At 38.6% G+C, this 24,821-nt stretch overlaps 1 protein-coding gene across 1 annotated transcript in view; it reads right to left on the reverse strand.

Annotated features, from left to right (window-relative positions):
* The window catches only part of MKLN1 (muskelin 1), a 323,612-nt gene that overhangs the window by 269,345 nt on the left and 29,446 nt on the right, over positions 1–24,821 (reverse strand). The gene's annotated exons all lie outside the window — the stretch shown is intronic.

Here is a 24,821-nt window from a genome sequence, read left to right on the forward strand (position 1 = left end):
CCTGGGTGGCTCAGTCTTTAAGCATCTGCCTTCAGCTCAGGTCATAATCCCAGCGTCCTGGGATCGAGCCCCGCATCAGGCTCCCTTTCCATGCGGAGCCTGCTTCTCCCTCTGCCTGCTGCTCCCCCTGCTTATGTTCCCTCTCTCTCTCTCTTTGTCATAAATAAATAAAATCTTAAACAAAAAAAAAGAAGAAGACCAAATGTATGAAAACAGCAGATGCTTATATAGGGCATGATATATGCTGGGCAAGGTTCTAACATGGGGGATTGAAGGCACACAGTGTTTTTAACTAATGTGCCCATCAGGTCACACAGCTAGTATGTGACAGAGCTGGTTCTAGAATCCATGTTCATAACCACTTGGTGAAATGAAAGCCTGAATGACTCAGCATAAGTCCACGCCACTCCTGAAAAAATAATTCAATGGCTGCCTCTGTGAAGGGCAGGGGTGGTCCAGCGCTAGCTGCTCTGGGATTGGGCTTCAGAGTCAAACAGAACGGGTTCACATTTGCTCTCCAGTGCTCAGTGTGGTTGGATGTGTTGACTGTGGCTCCGACACATACCGTCACATTTGCGCAAAGCACATTAGGGTTGCGTTCTCACTCCCATCTGATGTCTCCCACACCCTCTCCTCCTTGCAGGTGGGCAGGCATCAAGCCTTGAAGAGTGACCCCAGCACTGCAGTGCCATGTGAGAGCCATCCATATTCATCCATGCTGGCCGACTCCAAAGGACACTTAAGCAAATTAGCACTTTGAAGAAGACTGCACAGGAGAGTCCATAATGCCGGTCAGTCTGGATAACCATGTGCGTTATTTTTAAAGGATGGCTATGAGACACTCATTGGTGGCTTTGGAAGTCTCCAAGGAGCCTCTCAGGGAATACGGCACTCAGTGGGGGAGACACAGACAATGACTGGCCTACAGCTGTCCCTAAGGACAGGTTTACTCTGCTGAAAAAGAAAGAACAGGTATTTCCAATAGAATTTTGCTTCTGAAGCAAAAATGCGTTTGGAAAGTTTTAGGTTTGAGCATTAGAACATCAGGAAATGAAAGTGCTCACAGATTCCCTGCAGACCTTTGAAGTCCATGGTTCCTCGGAAGGTGGAACAAATGTGCCCATTCTTCTGCCTCTAGGCAGTTTTCTTAAAAAATTTCGATTCTTCCACTTTTCTCCCATTGCAGTTAGGTAAATAGGAGGAGGCAAAGAGGCACTTTGCTTTGTAGCCTCTGTTGATGGCCTAGAGGATCTAATGAAGGTGTGCCTGGGCCAAGCTTCTACCACAAGCTTCCGGTTCTCACTGGAGGCTCAACAGATAAGAATTCAGCAATATAAGAATTGGCTCTTGCAAGCAGCCATGTGTCACTGGGGAGCTGGGCAAGATTGTATCGGCAAGTAGAGGATTACGTATGAGAAGATATTTTCTTCTCCTTTCTCTTCTACAGGCTTTCCTCCCAGTCAAGCATCAATCATGGGACTTCTCCGGGAAAGCATGTATTGCCTGGCTGGAAAACTTGAAAAACATTCGGTTGACCAGTGTTCTTGGGCACCTACAAATGCAGGTTTCGGTGCTTGGGTAGATTTTATCAATTAAAATAACCCAAATGTTATTGTAGGTATAGCCCATTTCGTACAGTTTAATGCTTAATAATTCTCTGCTTGCTTTCTTATGTAAAATTTATATTTTACCATCTAGATCATAAACTCGCTGAGGGCAGGGATCATGGTTTTACTTCTTTTCAATCCCCCACAGGACCAAACACACAGGCTAGAGAAGCATAACACTGGGTGGTCAACAGGGAATGACCACAGGATAGTGTCTGGAGACCTGGGTGGTTTCTGTGCCACCTGCCTCACCTAGATGATGTAAGACCTTCAGGAAGCACTTAGGTTTCTGAGATGTGATTTCTTCATCTTAAGAGTGCCCCCACATACCTCACTGTTTTTTGGGAGGATCAGGTAAGATCATGTATGTGAAGGTATTTTGTGAACCAAGATTTGCTAGCTTTAAAGCGAGAGTAGTCATCAGAAGAGGCATTTAGTAAATATCTGATTAATTTGTAATGATAAAATACTGTCTTCCCTTCTTCCCTAAATCTAGTTCTTGAGGGGTTTTGTTTCTCCCTTGATGCATGAGAATGACAGATCATTGCCCTAAGCCCAGGTCAGCTAAGAAGAAAATGAAGAGGCGGCACCTTATATGAGAAATTTTACGAAGAGATGACACTATGAAACAGACTCAGAATGGTTCATTTATTTATAGTCTTTATTTTCTACTTGTTCTTAGTAAAGAAGGCAGTCTCTCTGTAGAGACAGAATTCTATACAGTCCATGAGAAAACTGTCCTTTCAAACATGGTTATTCCTCAAATGCTTCTGTAAGATATAAAATTTAGTCACAGTTTTTTGTTTTTGTTTTTGTTTTTTTTCACTTAACCCATGAAAGTTGGATGAGTCCACTGTTTTCCAAATTCCATCACAGAGTACCCACTGCAGGACTAAGACATGGGGTTGAAGAATTTTGTCAATACACTGAATCCAAACCAATTGTAAATTCCATTAATGAACATATTTATGATGCCCTTTTTATGGGGCATAAAAAGAGGAAACTGTTTCAGAATTAACCGATCCAGAACAGTTTTCGGAAACCTTATTTCTTTTCTTTTTAAAACTCATTACAGAAAGTTTCAAGCACACCCAAAGGCAGAAGAGTAGTAAAAATGAACCCATCCTTATTGGACCTGTCATCCAGCTTCAACATAAGGCCAATCTTACGAATCCTCATTTTTAATCAATATTAGTAGCCAATAAAATTAAATTCACACTCCATGCAGATACATTTTAACATTCAAATCTCATGTTTATTTATCTATAGTTTCCTAAAATAATTGTATTTTTGTCAGACACTCTTCTTTCTTATTCTTGTATCCCTCTCACTTCTCTTGAGGCTGAAGTGGGGCCAGCTCCTTACAAAGTCCATACTAGAGGGAAAATAATTAACAAGAGGAGAAGGTGGGACATTTTAAATTTAAATTTAAATAAATACATTAATAAATAATTTATTAATTATTCTCTATCTGTGACGTAGTGCCTTGTCCCTTTTGACTAAAGTGTTGCAGGAAAATAGTGATAATGGGAAAAGAGTCACTTCTGACAACACAACTGAGTCTTTGTCCTTTTGCCCCAATGATATAATAGTGAGTGACAGAATGAGGGGTCAGTCCATTCTTGATCCTAAAGAGTGAGAGAGAGCCTCAAGACAAATATTATAAACCAAATTCAAGGCCGAGCATTTCTTGTATGTAATATATTATTTATTAGATATATATAAAAAATTTTGCAGAGTATAAATAGTTTGCTGTATAGAATTATTATGTGCTAAGAGTCATCCAAATGCATACCCATCTGTGGCCAAATCATACCCCAAGGCAATCTAAAATAATAATATATTCTTTTAAAGAAGTAAGTTAGGGGCGTTGGGTGGCTCAGTCAGTTAAGCATTTGCTTTCGGCTCAGGTTATGATCCCAGGTCCTGAAATTGAGCCCCACATTGGGCTCTCTGCTCAGTGGGGAGCCTGCTTCTCCCTCTCCCTTTGTCTACCACTCTGTCTACTTGTGCTCACTCTTTCTCTCTCAAATAAATAAATAAAGTCTTTTTTAAAAATAATAAAAAAAATAAAGAAGTATGTTAGAATGATGAAGTTGGGTAGAAGTTATATGGCTTTAACAAAACTTTGGTTTCTTCTTTTACATTGTTCCCCATGATAAAACAGCAAAATTCCTACCTAGATGGTAATACTTGCACCATTTGCTTAATTTTAACATCCTCAGTTGCTCTTGGGAAAAAGTATACTGCTATGGCATGAAGCAGAAGGTATAATTTGAAGCCAGACTAGAGAAAAAAGCTCCTTTTAGAAGTAATGTATTCATGAAAAGGTGAAAGTATCAAAAAAGGCTTAATAATTTCACCAAGTAATCTAAAGCTAAATTTTGTATGCAAGTTCTTTACAGAACTATAACAAACTTTGTAGAGCCTTCCATGGAAAAAGGCTTTAAGACTTCTTTTAAAACCAGTGCGATGGGAATAGCCGGCCACGGAATGTACTGCCGTCTTACTATTGTTGTTTGCTTTATCACTCATGAGAACTTGTTTTGCATCCAGTGAAGACTTAGAGAAACATAAGGATGAATACTTATCATAATTCGTTTCCATGTGGACTTTCAAAATCCAGGATAATAGCTTTTCTTTTTCCTTCAATAATTAGACTCTGAAAGGAATCTGGAAAGCGCTACACACAGGAGTGGTGTTTGGTCGAAACAGGGCTCCTTTCCAGCTCTGCTTGAGTTCGTTGCTGTCTATGTGTGATATTGAAGGGAATGAGGAAAATAAACTTCCTTAATTATTACATGGTGCCAATGACCTTCCTCTACTTTTGAAGAAATAAATTGCATTTCTTCCTTAGTATGTTCACAACGAATCTCTGAGATACAGGGATATGGTTATTCAGTCAGGAAAAAAAAATTAATTATTTAAGAGAACTAAGCACTTCATGTGAAAACTTTCAACTTAACAGAGGGGAGGGAAATAATTCTTAAAATTAAATTCAAGCCAGTAAATCTAAGGAAAGGGGGGATAAGGGGAAAAAAACCCAATGAAACATTATAAGGAATAATAAGAAAAAGAAAAGAATAAAAATAAATATATCCATTACCATAAAAATTAAGAATTGAATTTCTCTTTCAAAAGACAAATTTTCTGAATAGGTTGAAAAACAAAACAAAGCCTTGTATAAGAAATTCACTTCAAGGGGCACCTGGGTGGCTCAGTGGGTTAAAGCCTCTGCCTTAGGCTCAGGTCATGATCCCAGGCTCCTGGGATGGAGCCCTGCATCGGGCTCTGCTCAGCGGGGACCCTGCTTCTTCCTCTCTCTGTGCCTGCTTCTCTGCCTACTTGTGATGTCTCTCTCTGTGTCAAATAAGTAAACAAAATCTTAAAAAAAAAAATTCACTTCAAATTAAGTGACAGGGAAAGTTTGAAAATAAATGATTAGGTAGAAATATGTCAGGCAAATCCAAAACTAGGAGTGACAATATTAATATCAAATTCAAGGCCAAAAACATTTAATAGGAACAAGAGGATGGAATGATTAAGAGCAGAGTGGCAGAGATTGCTAGATGCCTATGCCATCCATGCCCATCCCTCTTTCACCCTCGCTAACAAAACCTCAATTTAATTTGGCACAGCAATGTGTAGAGATAAAAAATTAATTTTCCCATCCTCTTTTACAATGAGGGGTAGATAGTAACTTGTAAGCAGAAGTTAGTGGGTGGGGCTGCAGACATCTAATTAAGCTGGAAGCTACTCCTTTCTACCTTCTTCTTTTTCCTCTTTCATGACTGGAATATATATATGATGGTTGGAGCTGCAGAAGCCATTTTGCAATCATGAATTGGAGAATGGATACCACAAACTAAAAGGTAGCAGAGCAGGAAGACAAGTGGAGCTTGCTTTCCAGATGACCATGGAGCCACTATACCAGTCCTCAACTTTTTACCATCAGGTATTTTTTTATGTTTGAGCAAAATACATTTCTGTTTATTTAAGCCACTATTAATTTGGTATCATTTTATATGTAGTCAGATCAATTTCCTGTGATACAATATAAATTTGAAGAAAATACAATAATTGTTAGCTATTATGCACTAAAAAATATAGCACAAAAATTCAAAAAATCAAAACCACTAGAGTGATTTTAAAAAGAAGAGAAAAAAAAAACCCACTAGAAAGACATACAGAATTTGACAAAATGACAAGCAAGAATACAGAAGACTATAATATCACTTACAAGCTTATTACACATGCATGAGTTCACATGTGTGATTAGAGTATAAAAACAATAAATTTATACTTTACCAAAAGAGAACATGTCATCTTTTTCTAGGTGTATGGAATAGTTATAGAACCAATCATGTACTTGGCCACAAAAGACAAGAGCTATTGTAGTACAGGGAACAGAAGAAAGCTGCTGCATCTAGGCGCTCTGTTGTAGAGCTTGCTGGCAGCATGACCTTGGGCAAGTGACTTAACCTTCCTGGGTTCTGTTTCTTTATCTATAGAGTTGAGATCAAAATAGCTAGAAATTTTATCTTTTATAATTACTGCTCTCTCTCCCAGCCCAGCATTTTCCAGCGTGATGTCCATTTACCTACACAAAGCCGCTGGCGCCACATGTCACTGACTCTAGGTGAAAGTGCCAGGCCATCAGATGGCCATCAGATGGCCATCAGTACTTCCCAGTGGGAGGGTCAGCCGCGGGAATAGAAGGTCAACGTTTCTCAGACTGGCCTCAACTGACCAGTGAGCACAACGCCGTCTAGCATGGAATTCAAGAGCACCAAAAGAATGTTAAATGGATGAATTGTTACTTGCAGGAAAAGAAACAGGAACCATGTTTCCAATTATTCTTCATTTCAGACAACAACTAGCTGTTTCCGCTGGCACAGTAGCTGAATGGGGAACACTATTGAGTAAACTCTGCTGAAAAAAGGATGAATGTGGGCCAGTGAATTTTTTGACACAGTCCCAGCTTTATTTTTGCTTATTGCTGGCAAGCTAATATGAGGGACATTAAAAAACAATTGAGAAAAACTTTGTAAATAAGGCTTAAAGGACAAGAAGTCTCCACAGCCCCCAAAAATATAAACTTTTTTGTACCAACAAGGATCACTTGTGACATAAAACAGAACCTCTAAATTTAGCTGTTGGTTAGAAAAAAGAGAAAAACACTTAAAATAAATCTTAAAAAAAACCCTACAAAATAAAACATTTTTTAGTATCACAAAAGCAGAATCCTGAAGTACTTAACGTATTTTAACATAGAGTATTTTCATGAGCACTTTAATATGTGAAAATATATGACTTTGAGGAAACTATTAATTGTATATATTAATAATTATTTTATATAGGGGCTCCTGGGTGGCTCAGTCAGTTAAGCATCCAGCTCTCAGCTTCGGCTGAGGTCATGATCACCGGGTTGCGAGATCGAGCCCCACGTTGGGCTCCGAGCTGGCATGGAGCCTGCTTAAGATTCTCCCTCTTTCCCTCCCCTTTTGCCCCCCCTCACCCCTCAAAGAAACACATTATTTCATATAAGTAAATTATAATTAAATAGGCTATGTTAATTATAAGTATTCAATAAGTTTATATATTTTTAATAAAATTAAATGTAACAAAATATTAAATATATAAAAACATTAAAGTTTTATCCCTGAACTTAGAGGGAAAGCAGAAATGAACTAAACATAGTAAGTATCCCCACTCATTTTAGGTCACAAACACTTGGTAAACTATCTGATGTCAACAGGGAATGAATGGGGCATGTGTTCCTTTGCTTTGGGGGATCTGCGATACCATCAGCAGAGTGATATTTATGTTTTTGCATAGTTTCATATGTTTCATCTCAAATATATTGATGTACAAATAGATAAATTCAGGGTGGTTATTATTCTTTTCTCCAAAATATATCCTAATTCTCTAGCTGTTCCTAATTTCTCTCAGCATTATCTCAGTGTATCAGTTCTTCATCAACCCCATTCATTCCTCTCTTTAAAACGCTTTGAGTGATGACAAAATTGGCTCCCATTTTTCTGCTTAGAATGACCTCGCCTACTTCTGCACACATAAACAACATAAACAAATGTCCTCTGTCGGCATCTATGTAAGGTGGTGCCATTCACAGAGGCTCCATCTTCTTTCTGTGTAGTAGAGAACATCAAACTCAGGAAGAAGGTTTTTTTTTTTTTTTTCCAACTGTGGGGTTTCAGACTTACTCAGATACAATTCAAATGGTGCCCTGTGTCCCAAGTGAAGACACATACAGGGCACCGATTTATCAGGGAGGAAGACAGAGAGACTGAAACAGAGAAGGCAGGAGCAGAGACCAGACTTCCCCTGTCCAAACTGTACTAGAAGTGGAGATTCTGTACTTCTATAACCCTGCTGATTAGCACAGTGCTATCAGGACTACATGAATTATTTTTTTTTATTCAACTTGGCAGATAGTAGTACATATTTACTGGATTGAATTGATGAAATCAGTATTAAGAACTACATTAAAATGATTAGAGGAATTTTTTGGGGGGGGGGTCTTCATATTTTTTTAAAGGATTTTTTTTTTTTAATCATTTCCCAAACTGTCTTCCTAAAATTTGTGTGAGTCTGTGTAATCACCTAAGGTACAGGATCATCTTGCATTCCTGCCTTCTTCCAACACAGGGAGGTCAGATGTCTCATGCTGCCCTCAGCCTCGTGATGGGAAGACATGCCACAAAGTAATTTTAAAGGATAAAGAAGGATTAAGAAGAACAGAGAAGGGGCTCTGAGGAAAATGGAACATATGAAACCAGCAATCTTTCTTTCCACGTAATTTGTAAAGCTTTTTTGAATCTGTCTTGTCCCCTGTTGTTTTCCCTTCACAAGGCAGGGAACTCAGTTATGCCTATTAAGAACTCCATCTGCCTCAGAGAAAAGACAGATCGAGAGGGGTGGGGCTGTAGGGGGAAAAGATGGGGATTAAAAGTCTTTAAAGTTTGAATAAGAAGAAAAGTGAAAAGTGAAAGTGAAATTTAATTGTCAGTTTCTTCTTCAAACTTGACTTCTGGTTACAAGATAATTTGCAGTAGGCAAGCATGCTTTTTTACAACCCTAACTGGCATCATCATTCTAAGACTCTGCTGTGTCTCTCTTCTACTTGCTGGTCAATATCTCACTCAGAATCCAATCATTTACAATGAGTCACAATGCATGACTCAAGATTCAACTAGCTACAGTATTTTTCCTCATATTAGATTTAATGTTCCTTCAAGATTGGTTTGTAGGAGTGTTACTTCTCCACTCCTAGGCGGCTATAGATTTTTGTTACATTGTATCTTGTATGAGTGTGTGTGTGTGTGTGTGTGTGTGTGTGTGTTTATGAATAAAATATAATGTGTACACATATAGTGTTTGAATAGTGATATAATCATAAACAAGAGGTTAAAGAAAATATTGATTTCACCAATTCACCCAAGGAAAAGACAAATGAACTAAAACAAATACCATATTTCAGACTACAGCTGATTTCATTTTTAAAATCAAGTAATTTTTACTCAAATTTCACACATTTGATTCAGTCATTTCTCATATGCTAGGGGTCGAAATCTCTGTCATACATTTGAATTATTTATCATAGATGTCAAATATTCCACAAAGATTTATGGTGGAATTAATAATGTGGATCGAGTATACGTGTCTGTACCCCAATTGCATTTGACAGCATTTCCATCTTTCGGTGGTTCCTGGAAAGTCTAACCACAGGCTTGCATAAGTCAGAGCCTTTCTTACTACAGTGAGTACGGGAGACATTTCCATGGCCTTTCATGGTGTGCAAGGTAAGTAAATTTGAATTCATATCCTCTAACTTTGCTGGATCTTTAAGCATGAGCACTAATAAATGAGTCCTTGCGCAGCTAGATTAATTAACCCTGAACCAAATCCTTCCAAGACTCTTTATGGCTTCTGGCCAAGGGTGACAGGCCCAAGTTCCTAAGCCTTGCATGCATAGCCTTTCTCCACTGGCCCCCATTTGCCCTCTACTACGTCCCTTTTATGCTGGTCCCACTCATGTCCTCACTCTTCCCCAAACATATCCTGGACATCTCCACCTTTGGACATTGACTCAAGCTGTTCCTCTCACCTAGAATATCTTCTTTTTGCTCTACAAACCCAACTCTTAGTCACCTTTTTTTGTAAATTTTGTATTTTTTAGTCACACAAAGTAGTGCATGACCACCTTCTCCTTGGAAAGCTATTCAAACACTATAGAAGTATATATACAGTAAAAACTGAAAGTCCCTGTGGATTCTAGCCCTTCCCTCTACTCCCCACCACCTGCCAATGGCACTCCTCCCCTCCCAATTTGCTAGCTACCCTTCCAACTCTTTCTCTTGGCATTTAATATTGCAAATACAATTTTTGTTTATTTCCTTTTTAAGTAAGTGGAGTTGAACTATACACTCTGTTCTGTGGCTAGCTCCCTCCTCTTCAAGACCTCTATTAAATTTCCTCTCTCACCTGAGGACCCCCTCACTGCTTTAGGATCCTCCTTCTGCCTCCGTTACCCTAGCTTGAATCTCTCACTCTTGATATCCTTGGCACTCTATTGGGTTCTGATCCATCTCTATGACGTTGGGTTCTTTAACTTCCTGATGTGTGAGAGTTTTATCCCTGCGATGTAAAGTCTTTGAGGGCAGAAGCTTATCTTCTGTGGTGTTCAAAACTCTATTATGCACAAAGGAGTTATTTAAAACTAGTTTACTGAGTAAGTGAACCCCAGGTTCCCCATTTCCTGATCTAAGGTGGGAAAGCTCTGCTTAAATGGAGAGAAACATACAAATGTACTGTAATGACATCCTTTAGAGTTACCATGGCCTCTCCTAAGAATTCTTCCAATCTGTTCTACATGGTGGGTTGGCAGATTTCTACACATCAGCTGAGAAGAGCAGCAACTCTGCAACAGGTCAGAGACCCCAGGCAAAAACTTTTCTTCTGGGATCTCTCATCTCAGACCAAGGACAGCTCCACCAGTCTCTCTCCCCCACAGAGACAGAAACATTCTTACAGTGAAGGGAGGTTTACATCACAGGCTGATGGAGCCCAAGGGTAGTGAGGAACACACAGACTTTAGTTCTAAAATTTCAGCTCTCATGGAACCACTTCTCCAGTGCAATTAATCACTGGCATAACAGCCCCAACAATTCAAAAAGCCATTCATTTTCCCTTTTAACATAAAAGCTGTAAAGTCAAACTTGGTGTTTCTTTTAAAAAATGTTATTTTCTGGGGTGCCTGGGTGGCTCAGTGGGTTAAGCCTCTGCCTTCAGCTCAGGTTATGATCTCAGGGTCCTGGGATGGAGCCCCGCATCAGGCTTTCTGCTCAGCAGGGAGCCTGCTTCCCCCACCCTCTCTGCCTGCCTCTCTGCATACTTGTGATCTCTGTCTGTCAAATAAATAAATAAAATCTTTTAAAAAAATGTTATTTTCACAGATCATAGAGAAGACAAAACAACCAATATAACATATCTTGTGTTTCATTTTTTAAAAAGATTTTTATTTATTTATTTGACACAGAGAGAGAGACAGTGAGAGAAGGAACACAAGCAGGGGGAGAGGGAGAAGGAGAAGCAGGCTCCCCATTGAACAGGGAGCCCGATGTGGGACTTGATCCCAGAACCCCAGGCTCATGACCTGAGCTGAAAGCAGACGCTTAACGACTAAGACACACAGGCACCCCTTGTGTTTCATTTTAAATGCTGTCTCTTGAATAAGTCACCACATAGCTTCTATGCCTCAGTTTCTTCATTTATCTATAAAATGAGTATAACAATAGACCCTACCCTATTGGCTTCTGAGTATTAAAACGAGATAATCAATGCAGTGTATACCAAAATCTGACTCACAGTAAGTACTCAAAAATGTGAGCTATGATGAGGTTGATTACGTTATGGCTTCTCACGGCTGTGTCAGGAGCTGAAAGGTTTTTTTTTTGTTGTTTTTTTTTTACAAGGGACTTCAGCCAAACAAGGCAGACAAGAAAGAACACTGTTGAGCTGTTATAATGGTGAACATTATGAGTGATATTTCTTGGAAAATTCTATTCAGTTCCTTCAGTCTCATTACAACGAATTTGCTTAGAATCTTTATTAAAGTGACGCTTGAAATAAATAGCTTATTAAATGGAAAAATCTCTTTTTGTTAGAAATTTCCTCTGAAATGGTATTAGTCATGACTAGATCTTACATTCCTTTTGACATCTTATATGTCTTCTATTAATAGTTTCATTTCTGAAGTCCAAATAACCGATTGAAAGGACCTAATGTAATATTTAATAACTAATTTGTTCTATCAAAAAAGTTGCTGTTGGTCTCAAAGGAGAGCTTCTGAATCCTTCAACTGAGGTCATTAATCAAAACAGATACAATTATTTTAGTTAATAACTAAATACTGAGAGTACTGCAGATAACCAACAGAGTTAAAATACTTCAGATTGCTGGTTTCAGTCTCAAATCATTATTGAGACCTACCCTCTTACTGAGTCCATACTGGGGACATATGCAGGAAAAATATGAAGCAATGAGCCAGTTACTTCTGACACAAAGACAGCACCAGTCCATTGAGAGCTTCAGGTTGAATTATTCAGTTCTTCGATTGTTTGTTTCACTAGCGATGTCTATATAATAAATCAATGTAGGCTATCTGAATAATTAATGTGTGTTCATCCATGTACAGGCTAACGGCATAGGATTTGAGGTTAGAAAGAGAAGGGTTTAAATTTTAACTTGGTAACCTTCTAGGTAAGTGAACTTGGGCAAACTGTCTAACCCCCCAAAACCCCAGTTTCCTCCTCCCTAAATGTAACTAACACTTACTTTGCTGGCTTGAGAAGATAAAATGAGGTAATCTATAGAAGAGCTCAATGGACAGAAGGTAGACATTGGGTCACTTCCCCCTCCCCCCCTTTTTTTTAAGATTTCACCCATTTATCTGACAGAGAGAGAGAGTACAAGCAGGGGAAGAGGCAGAGGGAGAGGGAGAAACAGGATCTCCACTGATCAGAAAGCCCAATACAGGGCTCTATCCTAGGACCCTGGGATCCTGACCTAAGCCAAAGGCAGACGCTTAACAGATTGAGCCACCCAGGCGCCCCTTCCTTTTCCTTTTTAACTGAGTCAGTTTCTAAACTATGATGATAAACAAGTAAATATATATCAGATGATGATAAGCACTGCGAAGAAGGGCAGGTGGGAAATCCTGAATGTCAGCCAAGGGGAGAAGGTGTGGCTAAAATAAGAAAAAATGAAAAAGTAAAAGGAGACATGGATGAGGCAGCTTAGCCTCAGTGCACACATGTAAATGTTGTCTAGAAGCACGAAGAGGTTGTGCTCTTTCAGCTTTCCTCGTTTCGTGCTTGTGACTATCACAAACAGGAGGACACAGCCTAAAACTATGCAGGCAAGTGGAGAAGAGGAAGAAGTCAGAAATGATGAGGTGGAGGAGCTAAGACCTGGGGGACTAATGAGCTGTAGGGCCAGCTGTTAGTGTCTGTGGCCCTTAGTCCTAAAGGTGACATCCGTTGGCCTGGAAACTCACACCTCCCATTGGTACCCAATGATGTGCTCTAGAGGGTGAGCTGAGCTGTAGCAGCAGTTTCTTTCTTTCTTTCTTTCTTTCTTTCTTTCTTTCTTTCTTTCTTTCTTTCTTTGTTTCTTTCTTTCTTTCTTTTTTTTAGAGAGGGAGAGAGAGTGGTGTTGGGGAGGCACAGAAGGAGAGAATTTTAAGGAGGATCCACATCCAATGAGAAGCCTGTTGTAGGGCTTGATCTCTTAGCCCTGAGATCATGACCTGAGCTGAAATCAAGAGTTGGTTGCTTAACTGACTGAGCCACCCAGGCACCCACCCTAGAAGTTTCTTTTGATGACTAAAAAAGTTATTGCTTTAAAAATAAAATAAGTGGGGCGCCTGGGTGGCTCAGTTGGTTGAGTGGCTGTCTTTGACTTGGGTCGTGATTGCAGGGTCCTGGGATCAAGCCCCAAGTTGGGCTCCCTGCTTAGCAGGGAGTCTGCTCCTATCTCTCCCACTTCCTGCCGCTCTGCTTAGTTGTGCTCTCTATCTCTCTGTCAAATAAATAAATAAAATCTTTAAAAAAATAAAAATAAAATAAGCACATTATAGAAAGGATATAACAAATACAGCAAACCTGAAAGATTTAGAGAAAATACGCCACCTAGAATCCCATTAGCCTAATGCATTTAATACCAGCATTTGAGTTTATTTCCTCCTAAATTTTCTTTATGCATATTTAAAGATAACTAAAATCATACTGTATACAATTGTGGATTCTGTGCTTTTAAATATAACATTGCCTTAAAAGCATTTTCCTTGTTGCTAACCAGATTTTCACAACTATCATTTAAACAAGTGAATAATATATTATTAAATAAATGAATAGTAATTTACTTATATTGTTAGATGTTTAGAATCTTTCCAATCTCTTGATATTACAAATACCATGTCGATACACATTTCCTGTATATTTTCTCTTCCATATTTTAGATTACCTTCTTAGAATTGATTTTCAGAATTTTTCAAAACATAAAATGTTCCAGGACATCAACGTCTTATGACTTTTTATATATACTGCCAAATTGCTTTTTAAAGGGATTATATCAATGTATAGTCCCAAGAATGATGTGTGAGAGTAATAAACCTCATTGTACCCTTGAAAACGCTGGACTATTACATTATTAATTTCTTTTTGCAGTTTCAGTTTCCAGGTGTGATAATAAACAAGTAAATACAGAGTATATCAGATGGTGATAAGTACTGTGGAGAAAAGCAATTTGGGGAGGAGGAAAGTGACAAGGGAGGGTTGATGGTGACTATTTTATGATCAGGAAATCCCTTTCTAAAAAGATGGCATTTGAGTAAGAGCTGAAGAGGGAGCAAAGTGTAAAAATCATCTCTGGAGGGGCCCCTGGGTGGCTCAGTTGTTTAAGCATCTGCGTTAGACTGGAGTCATAATCCCAGGGTCCTGGGATTGAGTCCACATCAGGCTCCCTGCTCAGCGGGGAGCCTACTTCTCCCTCTCCCACTCCCCCTTGCTTATGTTCCCTCTCTTGCTGTGTCTCTGTCAAAAAAATAAACAAAAACTTAAAAAAAAAATCATCTGTGGAAAGATGCTTTCAGGCAGAGCAAACGTCAAGAAAGCCCTTAAGGCAAATATATGTTGGGCAGTCCTGGAGAAAGAGCAAGCCAGCCAGTGTTTCTCTTGCTGCTGAGAAGTGGGGTGCGTGGGAAGAGAGGAGATCAGAGGGAAAGCAGGCATCCAGAACATGGAAGGCTTTATCAACTCGTGTAAGGACTTTCTTTTATTTTGAGTGGGATGGGGAGGTGTTGAAGGGTTTTGGAAAGAGGGGCGTCAGGAATTGACTTGTGTTTCATGTGATTAGCCAATATGTTCAGAATAGAAGAAATATGTTCAAAACCAATTTCAGCCTTTTCCCCAGGAAACCTCCTACATTCTCAGCATCTCCATCCTCTGATTCATCAATGCTCAAAACCTCAGTCATCTTTTGCATCTCAAAACCAATCATCACCAAGTCCTTTCAATTCTCCTTCCGAAATGTCTCTTGCATTGCCTTCTTTATCCATTCCCATTGTCTAAACCCTATCCCAATCTAACCGATCTCTCCACCTTCTTTCTCGCTCACCACTTCTACCATTCAGTGCTGTCAGAACAATCATCCTAGCAAAGCTGATCGTTCATGGGTCCACCCTTTATCTTTGCAGCCCTCTCCTCTAATAAAGTCTAAATTCTTCAGAATGGAATTCAAACTCTTCCACTAATGGAGCAGTCAGAACTTATCTCCTATTATTATTCAGAATTAACTGTGCCTTCCTGTCTAACAAGAGTTTCTCAGTGCAGCTGTGCATTTTCTTACCATACACCTTTGCTTACAGTGTCTCCCCTTCCCCTCCAGCCCCACCCAGAAATCCTACTCATACTTCTAGGACAACCTCAAACGTCACCTTCTTTGTGAAGTCGTTCCCAGTCTGGCTGGAATTATGCTTCTTTCTTTCTTTGCTCCCATAAGCTCTCCTTCATTTACCACACATTCTGTCCCATATTATACTAGAGTTTTGTGGTATGCCTTCTTTCCTACTTGATGATAAATTCCTCGAGGATCCACAGTCTTGTTTGTGTTTCCTAGAGCACTTACTACAATGCCTTGAAGATAGTAAGTATCCAACAATAAATGTTTGTGGAATTTAAATTCCCTGAGGCTTTATTGTTAATTTGTTGTGGAAACAGAGCTAGGATTCAGATCATCTTACTCTCAAGTCCATGCAACGTTCCCAATACCATTCCTTCTGATTTCTTCTCTCTGTGGTTCATTGTTATCTCATCTGACGTACATTTGAAAACGCTAAGGAATTTTAAGGAAGGATGACTAAACAAAATCTAATGGTAGAATTTATCTCCCATGCAGCCATTTAAGTTAAAGTGAACTTAATTTAGGGGCACTAAAAATTTGACTTTGGGGGTGCCTGCCTGGCTTAGTTGGTAGAACATGTGACTCTTGATCTCAGAGTTGTAAGTTGAGCGCCACATTGGGTGTAGAAATTACTTCAACATAAAATCTTAAAAAAAACCTGACTTTGACTCTAAAAATAAAAATTATAAAACAAGGCACATACATGTTTAGAAATATTTTTAGCTTCTTAGAGTTTGATTTGAGCTGCCCTTAATCTTTTAGGAGCCAAGTTGCCATGTTTCTTGGTATGCTCTAAATTTGTGGTCTGGGGGAGAAAAGAAATAAAGAAGCAACACTTCTAGCCCTTAGGAACATGAGGGAACTTAAACATTTGGGATGAGACCTTGAGGCAAAGTACAATTCCCAATTATCCCAATCCTCCCCATCATGGAAAAATAGCTCAAGGAACTAGTATTCTCAACTGGGCTTCCCCTTTGGTATTTGTAGTTAAATAAGTAAATTATACTCCCATACATGTTATACATTAGTATATGTAAAGTGAGCATAAAATTAAGTTACAGTATTTAAAATAGAGTAATAGCTAGCATTAACATGCACATATGAGAATTCTTTTTGAGTGACGAATGCTGATACCTTGGGGAAAGAAGACTTGACTGAACTAAGACATATATTTTAGAGAATGGTTTATCATAGCAGGGAGGAAAAAAGGAAATGGAATGACTCTTTCTCTCCTAAATAGTTTTCTGCTTCTCTTCATTGCAACTCGGAAGAGGTCAACATTGCTATGAAAAATGTCCTGTTGAAGTTTTCACAAATTCAAATGAAATGGAATGAAATTAAAAGACTTATATTTTACAGGGGGAAAAAGGATGAAACAGAAATGCTAATTCAGATCACTCCATTCTATCTCACTCTGAGGGTTACAGCAGTGACTGACCTGTGGATCTGTAGAGAATTAAAATACGGGATCATAGAAATGAAAGTAACTTCTGAAGTAGTTCCATCTACCTCCTTGGTGAGTAAGACCCAAACCGCTACGGAGAGTTAGCAGTTAGCATTTAAGAAACTTTCCCATAGGATTCCCCCCAGCTATACCCTGAATTCTACCTTGCAGAATGACATGGACAGTTTTCTTCTTGGGCTCAACAAGTAGATCTGAAGACAGCTTTTTTTGCCATAGCTAATGTTCATAACTATTTCTGTATTATAGGGGTTATATTTTTGGGCGATGGGGAGAAAGCACAGAGCAGTGGGTAAGAATTCAGGCTTGGAGACAGAATTGTGCTGAAGCCACAGCTGTGTGATCACAGGCAATTTACTTAAGCTCTCTAAACCTCAATTTCCTCACCCGTAATGTGAGGATGATAATACCATTCAGCCGATCAAATTACTGTGAGGAACAGTCTAGAATGAGTACTGCCCGATAGAAATATAATTTGACACTGCAATTATGAGTTACATATGTAATTTAAAATTTTCTAGTAGTCCCTTTAAGGAAAGTAAAAAGACACAGGTGAAATTAATTTTAGTAATGTATTTTACCTAACATATCCAAAATATCATTTTAATGTGTCAGAAAAATTAGTGAGATATTCTACATTCTCTTTTTTTGGACTAAGTCTTTGAAATCTAATGTGTATTTTGCACATATGGTTTATCTCAACTCAAACTATCCATATTTCAATGGGCTACTAGTAAACTATAGGTCTGGGAAAAGGCTATAAAGCACTTAGCATTATGCCAGGCACGTAGTGAATACTAAGAAGTTGGGGCTTCCACTTTTATCATTAATATTATTCTTAGAGAACAGTGTAATCTTCTTAAAGCCTTTGCTTCTTCAGATAGACTTGTCTATGGTGCTATTAGGGGTACCTGGAGAGACTGGGTCACTCAAGCCTGGGCGCTCCATTTACTTCAAGGGACTTCCTCATGGTCACTCTCTTTTCTGTTACATGGATGGGGCCACAATTAGTGGGATCCGCATAGAGAATTTATCCAGTGAATGAACCTCAGAATAGAGAAGTATTCGTAAGACTTTAAAACAGAAGAAATCTCTCATGCCCAAAATATTATTTAATGGGATATCATCTTTAACTAAAGCATATGTAATATCAAATTTTTCTTTCCTTCCCATCAATTAAAATTGTGTTACACTTTACCATTAAGCATGTTAACGAAGAGGACACAGACTTAAGGGATACACACACATATACACACGTACGTGTGTCAGAGTTTTCTGGAATAGTGTACTGGTTCCTCTGTTCCAGGCTCTCTCTCAGCTCCCATCTTGCTCCACAGCTCTCCAGTGGCCCCTGCCCTACTGTGGGGTGGAGTGCAGCCCTTAATGCCCGGGCCCTGGAGCCACGCAGCCTCTGGGAAAGTCTCAGTCTGACTGCTCACTGATTAATTTTGGGCAACTTTCCTAATCCTTCTGTGCCTCACGTTGCCTTTGCAGTGGGATGATAAGAGTGCCCAGGCTTGTTGCAAGGAATAAGAGAGTTAACATATATAAAAAGTACGCAGAAGAATGCCTGGCTGTGGTAGATACTCTATTTTTTTTTTAAAGATTTTATTTATTTATTTGACAGACAGAGATCACAAGTAGGCAGAGAGGCAGACAGAGACAGAGGGAGAAGCAGGCTCCCTGCTGAGCAGAGAGCCTGATGTGGGGCTCGATCCCAGGACCCTGAGATCATGACCTGAGCCGAAGGCAGAGGCTTAAACCACTGAGCCACCCAGGGGCCCTTGCTAGATACTTTATATGTTTTATAAATAAAAATTGTAAAAAATGTACTTAAAACCCTGTCCCCACAGCGTGCCAGATGTGCTTGAATGTGCTTTCTCTCTGTCTGGAAGGCTCTTCCCCCACAAATAGCACGGAATCGATCTTTCTTCCGTGCTGTGTTCAAACATCACCTCAGTGGCCCGGATCACTCTCCCCCTCCCCTGCTTGTTTCTGCCTGTAACAAGTATTACGTTCTGATATACAAAATGATAATCTGCTTCTGTGTCTTCTTTGTGCCCCTTCAACTCCTGCCAGAAGGCAGAGATCTTATCTGTCTATTTGCTACCCAGCCTAAGTGCCCAGAGCAGTGGCTGCCACAGAGAAGGGATTCCACCATGTTTTCGGAATGGAGTGAACAGATGGGAGTTACTTCTGGACCGGGGTCCTGGGGATCAGGATAGGAATAGTTGTCCCTTTCACTGAATACCCCTTTGCACCTCGTCCTTTACCATGGATTTTTGTTCATTTCATAACGACAAAAAGTGTGAAATACTGGAAATTAAAGAGTATACAGGGACCAGAGGGAGAAGACAGAAGCAGAAAGCGGTTAGACTTCAGGCATCTGTGACCAGATGAGGATTCTAGAGGTTGCCCCCGCAGACCCCCTGAGGATGTTGTCCATGAGTACAAAGTGGAATGATGCCTAGAAAGGGCACTCAGCCCCAGTCTTGAAGCACACCATGTGCACAGGTTAGCGAGAAGTCTTAATAAGATCATTCATATTGTGCAATGTGTGTTCTGTACCTATGGGTACAATGAGAAATTTTTCCATGGCAAAAGGCCTGTTTCCAGGCACAGTAAACAGAGCGTTTGCTGAGAGTTGTTTGCTCCCGGCCACCACTGCGGCATGGACAGGCAGGTGGCCGTGGTGTATGCGATGCCTAGGGCAGAGACAAGACAGTCTGTGTTCATGGCCTCAGAAAGTGCCCTTCCTTATTTCCTAATAGGAAATTTCTCTGGAAACCCGATAAAAATTAAAGGATCCCTTGTAAGGGCACTGGGTTTCAAATGAACTGTTCTGTAAACATATCCCAACTCATTTGGGATGAAACTCTGCTCTGAGTTGCTTTCGGGGTCCTCTCATGGCTCTTTTCAATATCTCTCTTTACTACCTCTATGCTCTTTCCTGTCAAGAGAAAAATAACTGATGAGTCTCCAGCCCCTTGGATAATGTATTACTCCTTCCACAATTTTTTGAATTTCAAAAGGGATTAATTGGAAATAAATAATAATGGTGATGCTATTGATAATGATATTAATAACATTGATGACGATGATGATACTGATGATAGCAGTGATCATTTATTGAATATTTATTGTGTGGCAAGTATTCTGCTAAAAAATGGATACAATTTATCTTATTTAATCCCCCAGAAAACTATTGTTGACAAGGAATGGAAAGTCACATAGTTAGCAAATGGGAGATGAGGGGTTTAGAAGCACTGTCCCTGAAAATTTTTGCTCTGAGGAATTCCATCATTAATTATTCAAATGAATGGATTTCTAAAGTGAGACATCTGACCCTGTAGGGAGAGAGCTTGGGAGAGTCAGTCATAGTAACCCTCCATAGCAATGAAACTGACCATAAAGGCTTGAAACTTTGAACAGTCCACTGTCTCTATGACTGCCTTGGTTCAAATCCTGACTGACACTCATGACATTACCAGGGGCAAGTCACATAACCTCTTTGTGCTTGGGATTATTGTTAGAATTCAATGAGATAATAAAGTGCTTGCAATAGTGTACGTATGTGTGTGTATGTAGAATGTATGTGTGTATATATATCATTCAGATGCCACATATTTTGATTCCTATATATCTCTATTAGAATAGTTTATTTCTAGCTTTTAAATAACAGAAGTGCTTTTACCTGATTTTTTATAATGTAGTTGTTGATCTATTTTCCATAGGTTTTTTTTTTATTGAAAAGGTAGCATAAAAATAGAATTTTAAAGGAAAATACCCCAAATCTCATTTCCCTAACACAACAGTTATTTTTATTTTTTACATATGGCCTTGAAGTTTTGCTAACACTAGGAAGTTACATGGAAAGGACACAATATTGAATCAGATTGGGATTTTTATCTCACATTGTCACAAATTAGCCATATAACGTCGGGGGTGGTAGTGGTTATGCAATGCTCTTTGTTTTGATTTCTCAGGTATAAAATAAGGAAGTTAGATCCATATAGATGATTTTTAAGATCCCTCTAGCTTTAACCATCTATGATTTTTATCTATAGTCTACTTTATTTATTTCAAGATATTCATATGGGAATTGCATATCGAAGGTACATGTAAGACGTGTTTGCAAAGCTAGTTAACTTTGTAAACTATGTATGGGAAATAGTTCCACATATAAAATGAGTTCTGCAAAGGTAGGGTTATAATTAAGAACCCCAGGAATTTCCAAAAGTAGCTACTAAATGACCAAAAAAGCTATAAAAATTAGTATCAATACATTTATGATATGTTTGTTTGAAACTAAAGTGTTAGCAAGCTCACCCATTAATTTTAAGTAATAGACATAGTTTGATAAGACCATTCTAGTCTTTGTTGATACACAGTTGTTAATTCACAAAAATGTAACATCTGTGTAATTTTTCCATGTATTCTTAATGTTTAAAGTCTCTTTCTAAGAAAATCAAAGAGGAGAAAAAAAGAAAGGAGTGACTTAGATTATATTGGCAGAAACATGTCAATATAAATGTCTAAAATATCAATAACTATTAAGGGGATGAAGCAGTCACTCTCCCGCACTGCCGCTTGGTGTGTAACCTGGTATAACCTTTCTAGAGGCGATTTGACAATACTAATCATGAGCCTAAATATGTTCCTACCCTCTGGCTGGGTAATTCCACTTACAGGAATTGGTACTAAAGAAATAAGACGTGCACAAATGCTTTGTTGTCGTATCGTATATAACTGCAAAGAACTGGAAGCAACCTAAATGTCCAGAAATAGAAGAATAGGTGAATAACTAATGTCACGCATACAGTAAGTATATGTGTACATGAATATATGTGTTTATGATATATATGTATATGTATGTAGATTTTTTCCTGCCTTGGCCAGATCTAATATAGATACCAACAGTGATCATTGCTTTTGGCTTAATCAATATTTCTAGGTCTTTTCAGTGAACAGAGGAGCTAAGAAATATATGTAAATACAAACACTTAAAAAAAATTTTTTTAAGAGTAATTGCTGTGCCCAACGTGGGCCTTGAACTCACGACTACAAGATCAAGAGCCACATGTTCTACCAACTGAGGCAGCCAAGTGCCCCTGATATCACTAACTTCTTTTTTTTTTTAAAGATTTTATTTATTTATTTGACAGACAGAGATCACAAGTAGGCAGTGAGGCAGGCAGAGAGAGAGGGAAGCAGGCTCCCTGCTGAGCAGAGAGCCCGATGTGGGGCTCAATCCCAGGACCCTGAGATCATGACCTGAGCTGAAGGCAGAGGCTTAACCCACTGAGCCACCCAGGTGCCCCTGATATCACTAACTTCTAATTCAAATTCAGAACTACAGGGTTTCCACCTAACCTCTTCTCTTTTACATCTTGATTTCCTTCCTCCCATGCTGTGATTCCTGATTCTCAAGGACACTGAACATGATAGAATTAGAAGATCCCATAATTAGTATTTGCTTATCCCATATTGTCCAGACCAGTGATATCGACACGACCACCAACCATAGGATTATCAAAAATGGTTTAAAAATGTTTCTGCTGTCCTTTTGGTCCTTAGGAAATATCCCGTTAGGGATATGTAGTCAAATTACTGTGTTTTAAAGTTATTCAAAATAATTGCTCTGTGTGCCACCAATTGGATACAAAATTAGTTTAAAAAATAGGAATTGGATTTTTAAAAATTAGTATTTTTATAATTACGTCAAATATTTACATGATTCCAAAGTCAAGTCTACAAAACAAGGTAAACAAGTCTAGTTTCTATCCCCATCCCTTCTATTTCATTCTTTTCCCCCTTTTACAGGTAACTATTATTTTGTGATGTTAATCCTTGCACTGTTTTATCTTTAATACAAGCAAATATATACACACACATACACACATATATGTGTGTGTATATGTGTATCTATGTATGCAAATATATATTTATATCCATTCTTACATAAACGGTAGGTTTGCTTTTCTCCCTCTTGCTATGTGCTCACAATGTATCCCAGAGATCAATCAATCCATATAAAGTATACATAAAGATCCTGAATTCAATTTTATAACTGCACAGAGATCCATTGTGTGAGTGTACCAAACTTTGTTCAACCAATCCTCTATTAATGGACATTTGGGTTGTTTCCAGTCTTTGCTCTTATAAATAGCTTCTTTCCTATGGTTGGTATTCTATTTATACATACTCATGTCTTAAATATATATAGATTTTTACTGTGTGGAACTATACGGGATGAACCTAGACCACCTTATACCAAATAACAAGGACATTATCCAAGACTAGTAGGGTCATGTTAAAGGAGTTAGGAGATAATTTGAAGAGGCTAACTAGGAATAATTTAAGCATTAATAAGAATAATTAAATAAGATCTACTGAAATATATTGAACATATTTCAAGTAATGAGTTCAAATGATAACTAAAAACAACAGCAACGATAAAAGCAAAATAACAGAACACCTATTTGACCGCTATTGGCACATGCCAGAAAGTCAACTCAAGGAATAGTAGGACTAAAATATCACTATTTTGCAATTCTTTTAAAAAATTTTTGTTTTCTTTAAATTCAATTCTATTTTGCAATTCTTAATAAACCAGGGATTCTAGATAACATAAAAGAAGAGATTATTATACATTATGCACCTTCTAATGGCAAAACACACCATTACCTATGAAGCAGTCTTGAAAAAAAAAAACAACAAAACAAAACAGGGGCACCTGGGTGGCTCAGTGGGTTCAAGCCTCTGCCTTCCGCTCAGGTCATGATCCCAGAGTCCTGGGATCAAGCCCCACATCAGGCTCTCTGCTCAGCAGGGTGCTCAGCCTGCTTCCCCCTCTCTCTCTGCCTGCCTCTCTGCCTACTTGTGATCTCTGTCAAGTAAATAAATAAAATCTTTTTTTAAAAAAAGTCCTTATCTTTTAAAGATCCAAATTGGAATATTTATGATTAAGACAATACAATTTCTTAGGTGCCTGGGTGGCTCAGTCAGTTAAGCATTGGACTCTTGATTTTGGCTCACGTCATGATATAAGGGTTGTAAGATCGAGCCCCATGTCAGGCTTTGCACTGGGCATGAGGCCTGCTTAAAATTCTCTTTGTCCCTCTGCCCAACTTTTGGAATTTTCCAACTTTTGTTGGCTCGGTGACCAAAACAAAAACAAAACAGGGAGCCTACGTGGCTCATGGGTTGGGCGTCCAACTCTTGATTTCAGCTCAGGGTCATGATCTCCTCCTTCAGCCTCCAGATGAGTGAGATTCTCACTCATCCTCCACCTCTCCCCCACTAAAATAAATAAATAAATCTTTAAAAAAAACAAAAACAAATGCAAACAAAAAAGATGATATAATTTTGGACATTTGCTTTAAAATAAAATGAATAGGGAAGAGAAAGAAGGTATTGATGGGTCGATGAGTACATGGGGTTCGTTATGCTTTCTACCTACTTCTGTTTATGTTTTAAATTTTCTATAATAAAGCATTAATATGCATTTATATAAAGTGGGTATTTTGGGAGGTGTGTGTATAAACATCTATTATAAAGAAATACAAAAAATATTAATGGTGGTTACCTCTGGATGATAGGATTATGGATGATTTGGTGATTTATATTTTCTTTTTACTCTATTGTATATTCTATAATTTTTATACCACACATATATTCTCTATAATCAGGAAAAAGCTATTTAAAAAGAAAAATCTTTTGTTTAACAATACTGTTTTCATAGTTCAACTAGAATTCACTGCTGATGC

The sequence above is a fragment of the Lontra canadensis genome, unplaced genomic scaffold (genome assembly GCF_010015895.1).
Source record: "Lontra canadensis isolate GAN:19392208 unplaced genomic scaffold, GSC_riverotter_1.0 scaffold2, whole genome shotgun sequence".
Lineage (NCBI taxonomy): Eukaryota > Metazoa > Chordata > Mammalia > Carnivora > Mustelidae > Lontra > Lontra canadensis.